Source organism: Nelumbo nucifera, chromosome 5, assembly GCF_055504915.1.
Source record: "Nelumbo nucifera cultivar China Antique chromosome 5, China Antique-T2T, whole genome shotgun sequence".
In the NCBI taxonomy this organism is placed as follows: Eukaryota; Viridiplantae; Streptophyta; class Magnoliopsida; order Proteales; family Nelumbonaceae; genus Nelumbo; species Nelumbo nucifera.
In genome coordinates this window covers 14,565,293-14,579,448 of record NC_142653.1, presented here as the reverse complement: position 1 = coordinate 14,579,448, position 14,156 = coordinate 14,565,293, and the positions used below count along the sequence as shown (strand labels likewise).

The 14,156-nt window shown below is 41.1% G+C and overlaps 1 pseudogene across 1 annotated transcript; it reads left to right on the top strand.

Moving 5' to 3' along the window:
* Positions 1-2,349: 2,349 nt before the first annotated feature.
* LOC104604628 (leucine-rich repeat receptor protein kinase HPCA1-like) lies at positions 2,350-12,916 on the top strand (annotated as a pseudogene). The gene is made up of 8 exons (XR_016076200.1): positions 2,350-2,415; positions 8,804-8,856; positions 8,963-9,429; positions 9,522-9,674; positions 9,813-9,952; positions 10,036-10,255; positions 10,341-10,576; positions 12,480-12,916. The product of XR_016076200.1 is annotated as a leucine-rich repeat receptor protein kinase HPCA1-like (transcript).
* The last annotated feature ends 1,240 nt before the right edge of the window (positions 12,917-14,156 follow it).

The following is a 14,156-nucleotide window of genomic DNA, read 5'->3' as shown; positions in this document are numbered from 1 at the left end:
CTTCACGAGAAAGAAAGATAGCAGACTTCTGTCCATTTGAGACGGGGAAAGATTCATTCACAAAAAAATTATTTATACTGAAGTTTGAGAAGGAGAAAGATCCATGCTTGAGAAGGGAGAAATTTCTGGGCGACCTCTGTTCGTTCGAGCAAGAGAGGAGAAATTTCGGCAACAGTGAACAGTGAGAAGTGAGAACCGGCCGACCGTCTTCCTCCTCTGCCATTCTCAAGGTGGGTTTACTACTATTTTCCCTTATTCTATCGCTAGTTTCTTTCTCATCTTTTAAGCATCCATTACAATCATCTACAGACAATAATTTCTTCGTCAAAAGATGTTCATTCTAGAAATTTTTGTTTGTAGTTTAAATCTTTTAGTTTCGGAACTGATCTTGATTGTCTGGGATGGGGCTGGATTATTCAGTAACTTACCATATTCTTGTTAGGGCATTTTTTGGTGCTTCACATTCCTTATGGACATCAGGATATGCTCAATTGAAAATTTTATTTTCTTTCAAAACATCATTGTTTTGAAGGCCTAGAGAGTACTACCACTGACCACATGCCTGGTTGCTGAAGGATTGGAAATCAATTGGATTTGTAGTTGATGGCCTTGGTTACCTCGAGATAAAGTCAAATTTAAAGAATATTACCATACCCTGACCAGATCCTAGTTTTCTCCTGTCAAGGTTATAAATACCATTCCGAGGCAGCTTTCTAGCATTGGTCAAAAGGATGCTATATCTTTAATGAGGTATCTAACATCAAATGTTGGTGATGCTTTAAATTTCAACTATGACTCTTTATTATGTATAAAATAAGCACACAAAGTATTAGGTAGTAGCTTTGGATCAGTTTTTGTTTTTTGGTTTAGAGTTGCTGTGTTTTGTATGGTGAGGTGCCATCTTGTCACCTCTCGGATTGTATTTCTTTATTTCAATTAATGAATTTTCACTTTACTCTTCAAAAAAAAAAAGTAGTATCTTTGGCATGTGACATTTAAGAACTGCCTTTGATGTTAGGTGATCTTATTTTACTGTTCAGTGGGAGCAACCTGTAAACAATCTTGTAAAAGCCTAATGTGGACTTTTGGAAGCATCTATAGTGGCAATTGGCACCTATAGAAAAAGAGTTTTGGTGATCTTTTTGATCAATAAAGAGTTCCAAAGATTCTTCATACATGGCAGAGAAAAAGTGCTACTTAGCTTCCAAAGAACACATGCTGAAATGCGTAGAAGGGCAAAAGGATATTTCTTACAACCTCTAGTATGAAGAAGGGCAAAAGATATTCCAACTCCAAAATGAACTATCTAAGCTCACTCTGCAGGTTCTTCAGTCTGTAAACATTCCGGGTTTTAGGTACAATTAAGAATATTTCTTACATAGAGTTGTAATGAATTTTATGTTTGTTAAACATTAACTTAATTTGTTCAATTGCGGATCAATCCAATGTTATTTTACACCAAATTTCTTTTGGCTCTGTTGCAAGGGAACACCCTTATGGTGAACCCTCCAGGACATTCTTCGTGAGAAATATAAATAGCCATGTTGAGGATACAAAATTAAAGGCTCTTTTTGAGGTATTCTTTATTTCTATGGTATTTCTAATTTCTCTAGCCAAGCTAATACAAAATTTTCTTTCCACTTTGTATTATTGAGCATCATCACCAATCTACCACACCATCACACTTTTGTTTCCTCTTGTATTTCTGTGGAACAGAGCTGGAATTGTTTTGCCTTCGTCAGAATAAATATGTGCAGTTGTGCATTTATGGCAACCAATAGACTGAAATTTTAGTGTGTAGATATCCAGATCTACTTACAAGTTGATGGGAGATTATCTAAAACTCCCCTTGACTTTAGTTATAGCATATGCAATTTATAAAACCTTCTAAGGGGTTTCCTGGAGGTATCTTAAGTTGAGGGGAAGTTTTGGACATGGTCAATAAAGTTGGGGGAAGTTTTGAATGGTTTTCTTAAAGTTGATAAGATCACAAGTAATCAGGGTATTTACAATTCCAAAATTTGGTTGGAATGCATACAACCATTGAAAACTACCAAGCAAAAAAAATCTGGTTGGATTTTAGACTTCTAGATCCTAGAATTCTTTAAATCTAGATTATTGAGATTCTGGTGCTTTTTTCTAAAATCCACCATCTAGAACCCAAGAATTGGGTTACAGGTTGATTAGAAAGTTGGGCCACATTACAGAGGAAAAAGTAGTAGACTACTGAGAGAATGCACTGCTTAGAATTTCTTGACAACAACCTTGAAACTAGTATTCTTTCTGCTAAATAATTCTGAACATCCAATGTGTCTGTTGAACCTATTTTGGATACAGCTTATCTGAAACATGGTTATTGAGGTTGACCCATCTACTGGTGAGATTAATGATTATCGTATACTAACGGATATTTTGGTAAGTCTTTTATGAGCTAGTTTGAATTAATGCTGAAAAGAAAACCCAATTTAAACCTTCGTCTGCATAAGTAAGAGAAATGTATAACTATAACCTTAGGTTTTCTGGTTTTCTTTCTCTGGTCTCACAAGATTTGGGCTTATTATGATGACACCATCAAAGCTTCCATGGAATTCGGAAAAGGTTATGGATTTCGTCAAATCAAATATTTTTCCATTTTCATCTAGAAGAGCACTGGTTCTTTTCTTCCTTTTAAACCCTTTCTGGAGTTTCACCTTTCTAAATTGTTTCAGTAGTCCAAGAATGTTAAGTTTCTGTTTGCTTCCCTTCCTTCTTTTTTTGGTAATCGATGGGTTGGACAGGTTAAACAGGACCACCAACATGTGTATTTATTATTATAAAAAATTGTTGCAGTATAACCTTAGAGTCCTTGATGAGAAGATGGGAGAAATGAGTGAATGGTTCTTGATTTAGTTTAAGTAACATCAGTATGTGAGTTACAAGTGAAGCCCATAATTGGAGGTCCTATGAATTTTCTTCCAAACTTGCACAGCATTTGAACAACATCTGACAGAAAGAGTATGATTTCTAAAGCCATTTCCTTGCTTTACAAGGCTGCTGGATGGGCAGATTATTCAAAACAAACCTATGTAGAATTTTAATGTGTTAAAAGATTATCTACTTCTTTTGTGTAACAGAAGCCACTAAAGGGAACAAAATGTTCACACCTCCAACTTCTAATTTATTGCATGTCAAAGCTATAGTTTCATAATAAAGTGTTTATTTATTATGTTAATGCATTTTAATTATCTAAACCTTTTTTTCTCTTGTCTAGTGGGTATACTTTGTTGAGGGATCCACACCATAATAAAGGACTTGTCTTCACTGAGAAAGAGAGAGATGCCCACTACTTGCGAGGTCTTCTGCCCCAGCAATGGTCAGTCAAGCTCTTTAGGTAAATACTTGATAATGATTCCTCCTTGTTCCTTTTCTCAATGTTTTAGCAGAATTAATCATTGGGTAACAACATGGCCAACAACTGCAATTCGTTGATCTGCAAAACAACAATATTCAATCAGTAAATCTGTTATGGACGCCTTCCTCGGGAAGACGTACCATTGCCGTCGGCAGCAACAGGCCCCGGGCCCACCGCCAGCAGCAGCAAGGATTCAGTGATGCTCATCCTACCCAGTTCGGCAACAACAGCCTTATCTAGATTAGATTAGCTCATTTTGCTTGTTCTTATCTTATTGTTCTTATCTCTTATCTTATCTTGTTAATAGCTTATCAGATTAGGATTAGCTTAGCTTATCTTATCTTGTTAGTAGCTTATCAGATTAGGATTAGCTTATCTTATCCTTAGCAAGATAGAACTGGAAGTCTCCCTATTCAGCAAGGAGACTTCCTTTGATTAGGATTCTTGTATTCTCCTATTTAAGGAGAACCCATTATTGAATGAGATATCAAATTATTCAGTCAAGAGTGAGTTAGGAGAGTTGGTGATCTCTTGGACAAATCACCGAAGACGCCAAGATAGGTTCATCACGAGCAGGAAGGAACAAGGGAAAACAGGAGGTTTTTCCCGTGGACCGACCCGTGACGAGATCCTATTCCCGGGCCCTCAACAACTTGGTATCAGAGCAAGGCGTCATGGGAGATCTGGAGCAGCTACCTTCCAGGGTCCACGACCTCGAGCACTAACTCGTGGAGACCAACTCCGAAGTTCGTGAGATCAAAGGTGAAGTGCGAGAACTAATGGAGATGTTTCTATCCAGCAGGGAAAGGAACTCTGACGGAGGGACAACAATTAACGACCGCCGGCCAGACCTGCCGGAGTCTTTCGGCGAACAGCAGTCCGTCGGCCATGGAGCAGCCATCATCCCCAAGTACAGCAGGCTGGAGTTCCCATCGTACAACGGCAACGGAGACCCCCTAGGCTGGCTGTATCGCTGCGAGCAGTTCTTCCGGAATCAACGGACAAATGACCAAGACAAGGTAAGCCTAGCCGCCTTTCATTTAACAGAAGAAGCACAACTTTGGTTTTATCGGTTAGAGCAAGAAGAACCCGGGCTCAGTTGGCCCCAGTTTAAATCCTATTGCCTTCTACGGTTCGGACCCCCATTGACCAGCAACCCACTGGGCGAGCTAATTAACCTTAAACAGACCGGAACAGTTGCTGAATACCAACGACAGTTCCAAACCCTCCTCGCGAGGGCATCCTCCGTGCGACCAGACCAGCAAGTGGATATGTTCACAGCAGGGTTAGCAGAACCCCTGCAAGTGGATGTCGAGATGCAGAATTCCCCAAATTTGGTCACAGCCATGAACTTAGCCCGCGCATTTGAGCGCAAGCTGTAGCTCAGCCGCGAAATTTTTAATGTGGGTCGTCCACCGAACTCGTGGGTGCCCCCAAGACCAGCAACAACGACCCCCTCTTCTGCTACCAGCCGGGAAATGAAGCCTCCCACGACCACCACCTCTAGAGCAGTGACAAGTACAGGCAGTAACATGGTCACTCCTCCCATCAAGCGCTTGACCAGGGCAGAAATGGCAGGGCGCCGAGCGAGAGGTCAATGTTTCAACTGTGATGACCTCTACTCGGCAGGACATAGATGCAAGAGGCTTTTTTGCCTTCTCATAGATGAGCAAGAGGAGGAGGAAGGGGAACCCGTCACATTCGAACCAGAGATCTCTCTCCATGTGATCACGGGTATTAAAACCTCTAAGACCATGCAGTTACAGGCACAGATCGCAGGTCAGCCGGTGCGCATTCTCGTCGATTCAGGGAGCACACACAACTTCATAAGTGAACATGCAGCCCTGCAGTTAAAACTACCAATGGAACTCCGGCCGCGACTACAGGTAGCCGTCGCAAATGGTGAAAAAGTTCACAGTCCAGGGATTTGTAAGGACGTCCCAGTACAGGTCAATTTTGAACTAATTCTTGTTGATTTATTTGTACTCTCATTGGATGGGTTCGATATTGTTCTCGGGGTCAAATGGTTAATTACCCTAGGCCCGATTTTGTGAGACTTCAGCGCACTCACCATGACCTTCCACCTGAGTGGCAAGCAAGTTTCATGGCACGGTTGCAGGGTTAAAGAAAAGACACCGCAGGTTCATGCACTCTAGACAGAACCGGCAGCCATGGAAAAACTTCTCACCGAGTTTTCAGATCTGTTCCAGGAACCGAAGGGCCTTCCCCCTTCCCGAGCTTGCGACCATCGTATTCCTTTGGTGGCGGGTTCCGCACCAGTCGTTGTCAGGCCTTATCGCTACCCTCACTTACAGAAGGGTGAGATAGAAAAACAATGTACAACGATGCTGAACCAAGGGATCATACGCAAAAGTTACTCCCCCTTCTCTTCGCCGGTTCTGTTGGTGGCGAAGCAGGATGGAACGTGGAGGTTCTGTGTTGACTATAGAGAACTCAATGACCGGACGATCAAAGATAAGTTCCCTATTCCCGTTGTGGACGAACTGCTGGACGAGTTGCATGGTGCCTAGTATTTCTCTAAGTTGGACCTCAGGTTCGGATATTTCCAAGTTAGCATGGCTCCCGGTGACGTGAAGAAGACTGCTTTTCGCACCCACCATGGCCACTTCGAATTTTTAGTCATGCCATTCTGACTCTCCAATGCACCATCTACATTTCAGGCACTAATGAACGAGGTATTCCAGCCCCATCTGCGCAAATTTGTTTTAGTTTTCTTTGATGATATCCTCGTTTACAGCAAATCATGGGTAGAGCATGTCCACCATCTGAGGACCGTTTTCGTACTCCTACGCCAACATAGCTTATTCCTAAAACGGTCCAAGTGCTCCTTCGGGGAACGACAGGTTCTTTACCTCGGCCACATCATCCATGGGCAGGGTGTAACAGTTGATAGTTCCAAGATTCAGGCTATAACAGAATGGCCCAAAATCTCAATCCGCCAAGGCCTTACGCGGGTTCCTCGGTTTAACAGGTTACTACTGCAAATTTGTACAGAACTATGGAGTGTTGGCAGCCCCGTTAACCAACCTGTTGAAGAGAAACTCCTTCCAGTGGGACGACGCAGCTGATGAAGCTTTTCTGTCACTGCGAAATGCACTGTCTTCAACCCCTGTCCTGCAATTACCTAATTTTGCCCTTGAATTTACAATCGAGTGCGATGCTTCCGGAGTGGGTATCGGGGCCGTACTACAGCAGCAAGGGCACCCGATCGCTTTCTTTAGCCGCAGATTGGCCGACCGGCATCTGAAGTTTCCAACCTATGAGCGCGAACTAATCGGCCTTGCCCAAGCCATCCAGCATTGGAGGCCATATTTGTGGGGGCGGTCGTTCATTGTCAAAACTGATCATTAGCCTCAAATACCTGTTAGAGCAGCGTCTCACCACTTCCCCTCAGCAGCATTGGGTTAGCAAACTGCTCGGGTTTGACTTTCGGGTGGAATATAAGGCGGGATCCTCTAATCGCGCAGCTGATGCCTTGTCTAGGCGAGAAGAAGACGCGATGGTTCTATGTAGCATTTACCAACCTCGGATCTCTCTGTTTGACGACATTAAGAAGGCAGCACCACAGTCCCCGGAATGGTCGCTCTTACTGCAAAAGATCCAGACCGGCACGGCCGACCCCGATTGGTCACTTCACGACGGGTTGGTACTGTATAAGGGACGAGTCCATCTTCCAGCAGACTGCCCGTTGATTCCCACCATCATCACCAGCATCCATAACTCCACCCATGAGGGCATTCAAAAAACACTACATCGCGTCCGGACTGATTTCCATTGGCGAGGTATGAAGACTTCTATCGAGATTTTGTCCAGAATTGCTCCACATGCCAATAGCACAAATGGGAAAACCTACACCCGGCAGGCCTCCTTTAGCCCCTTTCCATCCCATCGCAGATCTGGGCCGACATCTCCATGGACTTCATCGAGGGACTTCCCAAGGTAGGGGGCAAATCAGTTCTCTTTGTGGTAGTCGACCGCTTCTCTAAATACGCACACTTCATTCCTCTATCACACCCGTACAGTGCCACTTTGGTTGCCCTCGCCTTCTTTACACATATCTTTTGCTTACATGGGTTGCTGGAATCCATCGTCAGCGATAGAGACCTGGTCTTCACTAGTGCCTTCTGGAAAGAGTTATTTCGACTACACGGCACTACCCTGGCCTACTCATCAGCTTACCGGCCACAAACCGACGGTCAGACGGAAGTGGTTAACCGCACTATCGAGATGTATCTCCGCTGTTTCATAGGCGATCAACCTCGACGGTGGTTGGAATGGCTTCCTTGGGCCGAGTACTGCTACAACACAGCCTACCATTCCTCCCTTGGCATGACTCCCTTTCGCCGACGTCCTCCTCGCCGACGTCCGCATTCGCTTACAGCAGGCCCAGCTCCGCATGAAGCTCCACTATGATAAGCACCATCGGGAACTGTCGTTCGATCTAGGACAATTTGTTTGGTTGAAACTCCAGCCCTACCGGCAGCTCTCCTTGCGCCACAAGGCTGCTCCGAAGTTGGCCCCTAAGTTCTATGGGCCCTACAAGGTTCTGCGACGGATTGGCAGTGTGGCCTACCAGCTGGAATTGCCAGAGACTAGCCGAATTCATGATGTCTTCCACATCTCCTTGCTGAAACCATTTATGGGTGTTCCCCTGGACCAAGTTCCCTCTCTGCCACCCTTGAAAGATGGCAAACTGGTCCCCCAGCCTAAAACTGTCACCCGCTCTCGTTTTAATCGTGGAATCCTTGAAGTCTTGGTGGAATGGTGTGATCTACCACCAACAGAAGCCACATGGATCCCATTGGCAGTGTTCCAAGCCACATATCTAGTTTTCGAGCTTGAGGACAAGCTCGTAGTCCAAGAGGGGAGTAATGTTATGGACGCCTTCCTCGGGAAGACGTACCATCGCCGCCGGCAGCAACAGGCCCCGGGCCCACCGCCAACAGCAGCAAGGATTTAGTGATGCTCATCCTACCCAGTTCGGCAACAGCAGCCTTATCTAGATTAGATTAGCTCATTTTGCTTGTTCTTATCTTATTGTTCTTATCTCTTATCTTATCTTGTTAATAGCTTATCAGATTAGGATTAGCTTAGCTTATCTTATCTTGTTAGTAGCTTATCAGATTAGGATTAGCTTATCTTATCCTTAGCAAGATAGAACTGGAAGTCTCCCTATTCAGCAAGGAGACTCCCTTTGATTAGGACTCTTGTATTCTCCTATTTAAGGAGAACCCATTATTGAATGAGATATCAAATTATTCAGTCAAGAGTGAGTTAGGAGAGTTGGTGATCTCTTGGACAAATCACCGAAGGCGCCAAGATAGGTTCATCACGAGCAGGAAGGAACAAGGGAAAACATGAGGTTTTCCCCGTGGACCGACCCGTGACGAGATCCTATTCCCGGGCCCTCAACAAAATCGCTCTGGATACTCGAACACCCTAATGTGAGATCATGCATGCACAGCTAGTCTTTTCTTTTACAACATCCTCTATATGAACCTTCATCTATTGTGACTACTAATTTTCATTTTCATTTACCATGGGTTTCAGACTTGTTGGAAATCCAGTATGTACAATTACCACGGGTGATAACTACTGCCAGCCTCAAGGAATAGGATAGGCTTATTCCACTGACCTGACTAACTGTGGCTCCAAGTCATGTCCCCCACAACAAAGTGTGAACCCTCAGAGTTGTGGTTGTGCCTATCCATACACAGGGATGTTAATTTTCAAAGCACCTACTTTCCGAGAACTATCCAACGCCACTATGTTTCATTCACTAGAAATGAGCCTTTGGGTAAACCTTAGCCTTGTGCCTGGTTCAGTTTCCCTCCAAAACATGTTCTTTGACGAGGATGACTATCTACAGATGCAATTGGAACTCTTCCCATCAAATGGAAAGTATTTTAATAGGACATAGGTTCAAAGGATTGGGTTTTATTTGAGCAACCAAGTTTATAAACCTTCAGATATATTTGGGCCATACTTATTTAATGCATTTGTTTATCCTTTCCCAGGTAACTTATTCTATTCTTGCTTAGAAACAAAATTTGAGTCAACCCCTTGAAATGATGAATTTGATAAAAAATGAACAAAACAATTGTTTCAGGTGGAAGTCAAGGAACTTCACTAAGCTAAGGTGCCATTGCTGGAATAGCAATTTCTTGTGCTTCTTTGGTCTTCTTACTCATGGGTGTGAGAATCTATGCCATTCGGCAAAAGAAATGTGCAGACAAAGCTACTAAATCGAGTAAACCATTTGGTAATGTGCTCCATGCAATTATGAATATAATGTTTTCTATACCAAATTTACAAGTGCATATGATAGTATGTTAAAATTTGAAAAGTTGCAATTTCCAATATAAATTGCTTATCTGAACTATTACCCACCATATTGCAGCATCGTCGTTTCAAATGAATAGTGATAATGGTGGTGCACCAAAATTAAAAGGAGCTTGATTGTTTTCTTATGATAAACTCAGAGCATGCACCAGCAATTTCTCAGAAAGCAATGGAATCGGATCTGGGGGCTATGGCAAGGTACTAATCCATTTGTTATAACTCATAAAGCTCTTGATGTCTAGCAATGCATGGCAACATAGTGAACTTTGTTCCCTTTCCAGGTTTATAAAGGAATTCTCTCTAGTGGGCAAGTGGTAGCAATTAAAAGAGCAACACAAGATTCAATGCAGGGTGGGCATGAATTTAGAAATGAAATTGAGTTGCTTTTACGGGTTCATCACAAAAATCTGGTGAACCTGGAAGGTTTTTGTTTAGAGCAAAGAGAGCAGATGTTGGTCTACGAATTCATTCCTAATGGGACGCTTTGGGAGAGTTTATTTGGTATGTTTCGCAGTTCCATAAACATTCTCCTATTTTGTATATCTTAATACATAATAAGAAATTATTCTGCAATCATCAACTGCAGGGAGATCGGGAATTCACCTAGATTGCAAGAGGAGACTCCAAATTGCTCTAGACTCAGCCAGAGGATTATCATATCTTCATGAACATGCTAATCCCCCCATAATTCATAGAGATGTTAAGTCGAGTAATATTCTATTGGATGAAAATTTAGTTGCAAAGGTTGCAGATTTTGGACTATCCAAGCTGATATCAGACATTTCTAAGGGACATGCTTCCTTCCAAGTTAAAGGAACAGTGGTAAGTATTACTGCATAGGCCATCCCTCTTCCATCCTGAAGGTTTCTTCAAGAATGCATTGCCATTATATTATTCTACATTTCTACTTGAGAGAATCACAATTATATCTGTATCAACAAATGTCAAATGTATGACGTCATAAGTACTTTAATTTGTCGAGGATACATGTTTAGAAGGAAAAGATGCATCAAATTAAACATGTTATTTGATTATGGTTCAATAAACACATTAACATTTGGAGGAAAAGGAAAATCTAAACTGGCTTTAGTTTTAGATCAGGATATCTATTGCCATCACCAGATTCTTGAGTTATAGAAACATCCTGTAAAATTATTGATCCTTTCAACCTGAATGATATTTTAGTTTAAGTAGGCTTACTCAAGAACTTAATTAGTGAGGCCAAAATGACTAGTCATCATGAACCACATTGATAACACTATTAGAATTACTTTCTAGATTTTCTGTTTACTTAATTCTATTCTAAACCTTACACTTTAAAGCATATATCCTGAACTGAATCTAATCAACTTTAGTCTTATTAACCAAAGCTATGTCATCTTCAAACAACATACACCATAGGACAAAAAAGAAGAGTGCAACTCCCTCTTTTATATATAGAGATTATAGATTATATATCCCTCTAGAATATATAATTTTGGCTTACAGGTCCCATATTTTGCATGTTTAGGAATCCGTGTGATATATGATCAAAGATTAGGACTGCCCATTGCATGTGCATCTCTTAGGCTTAGTTTGGACAGGGTACAAATGCAAATATGTACGGTGCAAAATATAGGTTTAAAAATACAAAATGTAACGCTTTGAACTGTACATATTTGTATTTGTACTCTTTTCAAATACAAGTTTATATTTGTATTTATAATATCTGTACTATAGATATTTATATTTACACTGTTTTCACAACACTTCATAGTCGTGCATTAGAAAACATCTCTGTACTTGTATATTTTTATCAATGGAAGGATCTTCTCAATGTACACTTGAAAAGGTTGGAGTATAATGGAGAGTGCGAGAACCAAATCCAGATTTCCAACTGGCTTCTCAATAATAACGGGCCTTATGCAGGAATGCCAAATGCAGCCTTAGAGCATGTAAATACAGATTGCCAAGTGAATACAATGCATTATGCAGGGTCTGCCTTACCTGTTCACATAATACTTGGCACTGGAATGCATTTTTCCAGTTCACATAATCCCTGCACCCTATCATTTACAGCTTCCCACTGGTATGGTGATACTAGAGATTAAAAGATTAATTTTTTTCTAGTTTGAGAAATGCTCAAAGAAGATCTTAGTTTAGCCAGATGGAAGAGGCTTTTGGTATCACTAGTTCACTACAAATAAAGTGTGTGGAAGGAATTAATTTGTATATTCCTTTCTGCTTTTGGTATCAAAAACATGTAAAACACTATGTATAATTTAATCACTAGCCATGTATTTCCACATCAAAGTCCATAACAGGAACATGTCTTTTTACTCAAAACATAAGGAAGGTTAACCATCTCAATAGAGCAAGTCCGGATTGGATTTTTTGGGCATATGTTCAAGAACCAAGTTCCATCAATATTGGTGATCACCATTTTAGGGCCCAATTCTTGTGGGCTTGGATCTGATAGACAACAGAGTAATTCCTGTCTTACAAGGTCATGAGCTTGATCTGATGTTTAATATGTTGGAACTTGTATTTGAGAGATGGTGATTAACTGGATCATAAGCTTAAGAAATACTCATAAAGAGAGTTTCATTCCTTAGTAAAGCTGTTCTTGACTATGATACCTATAGATAACTGTAAAAAATAACCAAATTGTTCTTTTGGCATCTCTCTCTCTCTCTCTCTCTCTCTCTGCTTCAAAGTCTAATCATCATATCATATGTGCTTGCAGAATGATTGCCATGACCTGAGCCTCATAAAGAGAGTTTCATTCCTTAGTCTAATCATCATATCATATGTGGATGCAGCAACAAGGAAGAGTTCTTGATGCTTTAAGGAGTGGTTCAATTCCAGAAATCTAGGCATGCATGAAATTGGGAAGCATGCAAGAGGCTTTATCACTGACGTCTGGCATTCTGGTTTCTTGTGTTCCATTGACTATTGTTCTTGAGCCCACACAAGCATAATGCCATGATGTTTTTTATGTATTAATTTGTATTCTTTCGGAACGTAACATGTATTAATTTGTGATTCGAATGGAAATACATCTTTTAAATTGCATTTATATTGTTTTTTGTACTATTTTTATGTTAATTGGATATTGTATTTAAGCAATTTGTTTTTGGATATGATAATAATTATTAATTTAAATAAATGTTTTTTTATTTATTTTGATTTTTATGCATTATTTATCATGAGATTTGTATTAAATAGGTGCAAAAAATGTTGAAATCAAATTGATATTAATAAAAAATATAAAAAAATCAAAGCCAGCGGTCATGCATCCGCCGCCTTAGACATAAAAGAGCTCTAAGGTGGCGGTTCAGAGAGGTCTAAGGCGGTGGTTTTGATTGCCACCTAAAAACGGAATAAACATATTGACGGACCTAAGGCGGTAGTCCAAAGTGGGCTAAGGAGGCGGTCATGACCGCCACCTTTATTAACTCTAAGCCGATGGTTGTGACATACTATTGGCTTAGGTATGGTTGAACCGTGTCGGACCGGTCCTTAAAGGCGGTAGTCTTTTCTGTCTAAGTCGGCGGTCTTGACCTAAGCTAGCAGTGGTTGAGGGGACAGACTCATGACTGCGGCCTAAGTGTCAAAGGCGGCGGTCCTCCAATCGCCGGATTTGACCGTTTTTCTTGTAGTGAAAGGAAGGGAAAACACAAAGAAGAAGAAGAAGAAACAAAAGATGGGGAAGAAGAGAAAGTGAGGGAGAGAGAAATAAACAAAAAAAGGAGAGGGAAGAGAAGAGCAGAGAGAAAGAGAGAGCTTTGAGGACGTCGACATTGCTAGTTTCCAAAACTTTGTTCGTTGTCGTTGTGAAGAAGATGACAGTGCCTTTTGGTTGCTCTGGATTGATGGAGATGACGGTGCCTTTCGATTGCTTTGGCTTGATGGAAGAGAGGAGGGGCAATGGGGACAGAGAAGAGAGATGGAGAAAGAAGAAACAAGGACAAAAACTAGTGAGGGGAGATTGGGGGAAGGATTTCTTGTCATTCCCTCGTTTTGAAGGGGAAGTAAGGGCAATTCTAGTATTTTGAAATATTTTAATGATGCCCTAATTGATTAATCAGGAGCACTCTTGTAATTTTGATAGTTTTATTTTTATTTTTTTTTGTCTCGATTAGTTACAAAAGGGAGGTTTTTGTCGAATTCTTTAAAAGTTTAGGAGAGGTTTTTATTAAAGTGAAACTATATGGAAGGTTTTTATGATTATCAAAAACTTTATGGGAGGTTTTTGTATTTTACCCTGTAGACATGTGAATATTTAAGCCAAATAAATATGGGCCCCCATGGGCCCAAGTCCACATAAATATGTCTTCGTGGCCTAAGGATCCAAGTGTATTAAGTCTAATCTGACCCATCTCCTATTGTAATAGGGTGGTCCTCTTGGTAAGACCACTAA